At 41.4% G+C, this 6,297-nt stretch overlaps 1 non-coding gene across 1 annotated transcript; it reads left to right on the forward strand.

Annotated features, from left to right (window-relative positions):
- Positions 1-1,449: 1,449 nt before the first annotated feature.
- On the forward strand, positions 1,450-1,556 carry LOC141681552 (small nucleolar RNA R71). Its single transcript, XR_012558980.1, has one exon. It is a non-coding gene; the product is annotated as a small nucleolar RNA R71 (small nucleolar RNA).
- The last annotated feature ends 4,741 nt before the right edge of the window (positions 1,557-6,297 follow it).

A 6,297-nucleotide genomic window follows, 5' to 3' on the forward strand; every position in this document is an offset into this window, starting at 1 on the left:
ATTATGGGAATCTTCTTATCTTCCTCAAAATCCAGAATAACAAAATCAGCAGGAAAGAAGAGCTTATCCACCTTGACGAGCACATCCTCAACTATGCCCCTTGGGTAAGTAATGGAACGGTCCGCCAATTGTAGCGACATGTATGTGGATTTTGGATCAGGCAGATCCAGCTTTTTAAAGATCGAAAAGGGCATCAGATTAATGCTTGCTCCCAAATCACAAAGGCACTTGTCGAAAGTTAGATTGCCAATGGTGCAAGGAATGGTGAAGCTTCCTGGATCTTTCAGTTTTGGTGGTAACTTTTACTGCAGAACAGCGCTGCATTCTTCCGTGAGAGTAACGGTTTCAAGGTCATCCAGTTTCACCTTCCTTGAAAGAATAGTCTTCATAAACTTCGCATAACTAGGCATTTGTTCCAGAGCCTCAGCGAAGGGTATATTGATGTGAAGTTTCTTGAACACCTCCAGAAACTTCCCGAACTGTCTATCCAGCTTTTGTTGCTGCAATCTCTTAGGAAAAGGTGGTGGAGGATAGAGCTGTTTCTCCCCTGTATTAGCCTCAGGCAGAGTGTGTTCAACAGTAGTCTTCTTTGGTTCCGCCACTTTCTCCTTTTGCTTAGATTCTTCATCTCTAACTTCAGCTTCGACTTCTTTTGCCTTTTCAGCATCAGCTACTTTTCCAGACCTTAAGGTAATAGCCTTGACTTGCTCTTTAGCTTCCTTCCTGCCTGGTACTTCCGTGTCACTGGGAAGAGTGCCAGGTTGATGATTGAGCACTGCATTGGCTAATTGACCGATTTGATTTTCCAAGGTCTTGATAGAAACCGCCTAACTCTTGCACAACAGCTTAAGTTCCTCAAAATCAGCACTAGTAGGTGCAGCTGCACTTCCCTGTTGAGGATATGATTGCCTTGTAGCATACTGCTGTGGTTGCTGGAATCTAGGTGGGTTAAACTGTTTACTCACTCCTTGCTGATATGGTGGCTGAATAGCATTCTGATTATTTCCCCAGCTGAAATTTGGATGATTTCTGTTGTTAGGATGATAGGTCGCTGGCACAGGCTGCTGTTGTCGCTGATAATTATTCACATACTGAACAGATTCGTTGACAAGAGAACGCTGATCCGTAGCATGAGAACCTGCACAAAGCTCATAAACCATAGCTATTTGATTAACTCCATACGTAGCCAATGAATCAACCTTCATTGATAGCGCTTGGAGCTGGGCTGCAATAGCGGTGGCTGCATCAACTTCCAGAATACCTGCTACCTTGCCCGACGTCATCCTCTGAGTTGGGTTTTGCTGCTCATTTGCAGCCATCGTCTCAATAAGATTATACGCCTCAGTATAGCTTTTAGCCCATAAGGCGCCTCCAACTGCTGCATCGAGCATGGGCCGAGATTGGGCCCCCAAACCATTATAAAAACCAGTGATTACCATCCAATCCGGCATTCCATGATGTGGACATTTTCTCAACATTTCCTTGTAGCGTTCCCAAGCCTCGCACATAGATTCTGTAGGTTGCTGCGCAAACTGAGTAAGAGCACTCCTCATAGCAGCAGTCTTTGCCATTGGATAAAACTTCACCAGAAACTTTTGCGCAAGATCTTGCCACATAGTGATGGACCCAGCTGGTTCAGAATGTAACCAGTCTTTAGCTTTATCCCTCAGTGAGAATGGGAAAAGCCTCAACTTGATAGCCTCATCAGTCACGCCATTATACTTAAAAGTGCTGCAGATCTCGACAAAATTCCTTATGTGCATGTTGGGGTCTTCAGTTGCCGCTCCTCCAAAAGAAACAGAATTCTGCACCATCTGAATAGTGCCCGGCTTGATTTCAAAGGTGTTAGCTTGAATAGCCGGATGAAGGATGCTTGACTGAATGTCATCAATTTTAGGCCGAGAAAAATCCATAAGAGCTGGATCAGCTTGAACAATACGATCTCCCATGTTTACTGGTTCTTTCTGCTCAGTTCCTGAATCCGAATCCTCAAAATCTAACTTCTCCGGAGTATCAAGAACTTCGTCTTTCTCCTCAGCTGTATCTAAGGTCCTCTTGCGAGCACGAGAACGAGTTGCATAAACGCTTGCTAAAGTACCTGAAACACAACCGAAAAGAGTAATTAACTACTACGTCCTAATCACTGAGTCCTAATGACCAATGATGATAAGTACATAAACTAAACAAATACGCCGAGTCCCCGGCAGCGGCGCCAAAAACTTGTTAGGGCGAAAACATGCACTAATATTCACGCAAGTATACGCGTTCGCAAGTAATATAGAATAATTTCTAGTTCGTTCCCTCAGAGACTCAGACTAAGTTATTGTCTAATTAAACTCACTCACCAATGTATGATTACTTCTCAATGTTAAGATAACACTTAAAATTGTTGATTAAATATTAACTATAATTAACTACTTAATTAACCACTTAACTAACACTTCAATTTATCAATAATAAAACACTCATGAGATCACAACTTCATTATTACTTCCTTCTATAGCCATTGTTATTACCTTTAGCATGTGACAGCGATGACATTAATCGAATAACACGAAACTGATAAAAGCCAACTTTCATTGTACTAATACCATTCTACCAAACATCCACAATTAAGATAGAAGTTGAATAGTCATCAATCATGTTGAGTTCCTATATGTCTACAGAAATTGACAACACAACGATTTAAGCACAAGTTATTCCTTTTGATTACATAGGGCAAATAAAACTGTTAGAGTTACCCACTAATCATGCACAACGTACATGAACCTATGCTAGCATGGCAAGTTCTAAATCTCAAGATCCACCGTCGCTTCACAAGAGATTAACACCCTATCTTATATGTTCGCGATGCACATAAGACGAATACGCACAACCAATACTAGATATCATGCAATCATCACACACTAAAGTATTAAACAATTAACTAAAGAATTCCATAATAAATCCGTTGCAACCCCATGATCACGATTAGCCCATAATAGAACTTATCGCCATCATGGGTTCATATGAAATCATGATAAACAACACAAGAAAATAATAACTAAACTAATTATATTAAAACAGAGTACGTCACAAGAGTAAATAAGTCAAAGCAAGAAAACTAGCATCCAACGTTACAACGAAACAAGAATCACAAGAATATATGCTTCCTCTTCGTTGCGGTGTGCTAAATCGGTCTTCTTCCTTATCTCCTTCGCTTCTTGCGCAAAACACAATCTAAAACATAATCTCCTTCTTATTATCTATGAAAACGTCTCAAATCTACTTATATAATAGTCCCATAAAACTCAGATTACATAGAAGTTGGAAGCCAAACAGAAGTAGAAGTCTAAAATAATTCAGCTTTTTCCCCGACCCTGCGCGGCCGCTCATCATTTCTGCGCGGGCGCGCAAGGCTGCTGCGCGGCCGCTCAGCATTGCTGCACGGGAGCGCAGGACCCTACTGGAAAAATTCCAGGTTTGCTCCATTTCTTCGCCGTAATCTGCCCGTTCTTTTCCTCTCACAATGGTGAACACATGCCAAGGCTTATTCTTGATGATTCCTCCTCCGAAATGCAACTAATACCCTGAAATGCATAAACACTAGAAAAACGCATCAAATACACAAAATACTTGATTTCAAGACACCAATTTAAGCCATTTTAAGACGTTCTAAGTGGTATAAAATGCCACTTATCAGCTCTACAAATAACAGGTCTGCCTGAATTTCTACAGGTTCATATTCTATCACATGGCTAGTGTCAGGATTATACTTCTTAAGCAACGACACATGGAACACATTATGCACATGCCGATACTGAGGTGGTAAGGCCAACTCGTAGGCCACCTTCCCCACTTGACTCAAAATTTCAAAAGGACCTATATATCTAGGTGTTAACTTCCCTTTCTTGCCAAATCTAGACAACCCTTTTCTAGGTGACACCTTCAACAAAACAGCTTCGCCAATTTGGAATCGAACATCCTTACGCGCTGGATCCACATACTTCCTCTGTCTATCTTGAGCAGCAAGCAACCTTTTCTGAATTAACTTGACTGTGTCATGCAACTGTTGTACCAATTCTGAGCCGAGAATCCTTCATTCTCCTACTTCATCCCAACTTGTTGGTGATCTACATTTTCTCCCGTACAAAGCTTCGTATGGTGGCATGCCAATACTGGAATGAGAGCTATTGTTGTAAGAGAATTCAATCAACGGCAAGTGGTCGTCCCAACTTCCTGCAAAATCGATTGCACAACTGCGCAACATGTCTTTGATTGTTTGAATTGTCCTTTTGCTCTGACCATCATTCTGCGGGTGGTACGCCGTGCTCATATTCAACTTCGTGCCAAGACATTCTTGAAATTGCTTCCAGAATCTCGAGTTAAATCGGGGATCTCTGTCTGAAACTATTGATACGGGTACTCCATGCCTTAGTACGATTTTGCGCACATACAGATGAACCAATTTGTCCAGTGACGACTTCTCGTTAATTGGAAGGAAATGCGCTGACTTTGTAAGACGATCAACTATAACACATATAGCATCATGCCCGGATTTCGTTCGCGGTAGTCCTACTATAAAGTCCATAGCAATATTTTCCCATTTCCATTCTAGAATCTTTAGGGGCTGAATTAATCCGCTTGGTCGTTGATGTTCTGCCTTCACCTTCTGACAAGTATAACACTTCGCAACCCATTCTGCCACGTCTCGCTTCATATTTGGCCACCAAAAGTTCTGCTTTAAGTCCCGATACATCTTGGTGCTTCCCGGGTGGATTGAAAATTTCGAATTATGGGCTTCGTGTAGGATCTCATTCTTTAATTCAGGTACATGAAGAATCCAAATTCTGGAAGAAAACCTTAGTATCCCTTGCTCATCCCTTTGAGTATTAATCTCCTCTCCAGTTAACTGATTCTCCTCTCTCTCCATTACTTCTTCTTGACATTTCTTTATCTTTTCCACTAGTGTTGGCTGAAAAGTCATTGCATGACAAACTTCTTCAACTTTTCCACAATCACAAAGTTCTAGTTCAAATCTCTTGATTTCTTTAGATAATTCCTTTGGTGTTGTCATCATATTCAGTCTCTCTTTCCTACTTAGAGCATCGGCCACAATATTCGCCTTTCCAGGATGGTAATTTATCGAGCAGTCGTAGTCCTTGATCAATTCCAGCCATCTCCTCTGCCTCATATTGAGCTCCTTCTGAGTGAAAATGCACTTTAAACTCTTATGATCTGTGTAGATTTCACACTTTGCTCCATAGAGGTAATGTCACCAAATCTTAAGTGCGAACACTATGGCGGCTAGTTCCAAGTCATGCGTCGGGTACTTCAACTCATGCGGTTTCAACTATCTTGACGCATACGCAATCACCTTACTATGTTGCATTAACACACAGCCCAATCCCTTATGTGAAGCATTGCTGAATATCACAAAGTTCCTTGGTCATCTGGAAGTACTAATACCAGAGCTGTTACCAATCTTTGCTTCAACTTTTGAAAGCTATCTTCACATTCTGCACTCCATTCAAACTTTTGATTCTTCCTGGTTAACTTGGTCAATGGCTTGGTGATTTTCAAAAAATCCTTGACAAACCTTCTATAGTATCCTGCCAATCCTAGAACACTTCGCACTTCCATAGGAGTCTTTGGCCTCTCCCAACTCATAACTGCCTCAATCTTTGCCGGTTCCACTTTAACTCCTTCATTTCCAATGACATGCCCCACAAATTGAACTTCCTTTAACCAAAACTCATATTTGGTAAACTTGGCATACAACTTCTCTTGACGAAGTATCTCCAATGCTATCCAGAGATGCTGCTTATGTTCTTCTTCCGACTTAGAATAAATAAGGATGTCATCAATAAATACCACTACAAACTTGTCCAAATACTTCTTAAATACTCGATTCATCAGATCCATAAATGCGGCCGGGGCATTGGTCAATCCTAACGGCATTACTAGGAATTCATAATGCCCATATCTGGTCCTAAATGCTGTCTTGGGAATATCTTCTTCTTTGATCTTTAATTGATGGTATCCCGATCTCAAGTCGATCTTTGAAAAGCATTTTGCTCCCTTCAGCTGGTCAAAAAGGCCATCTATTCTTGGTGGCGGGTAGCGGTTCTTGATCGTTACCTTATTCAACTCCCGATAATCTATGAATAGTCGCATACTCCCATCTTTCTTCTTTACAAACTAAATAGGTGCTCCCCGCGGCGACGTACGTGGCCGTATCACTCCTATATCCAACAATTCTTGTAACTGGCTCGCCAACTCTTTCATTTCCGCTGGTCCCATCTTATATGGGGCCTT

This window comes from Apium graveolens, chromosome 8, assembly GCF_009905375.1.
Source record: "Apium graveolens cultivar Ventura chromosome 8, ASM990537v1, whole genome shotgun sequence".
NCBI classification, from domain to species: Eukaryota; Viridiplantae; Streptophyta; class Magnoliopsida; order Apiales; family Apiaceae; genus Apium; species Apium graveolens.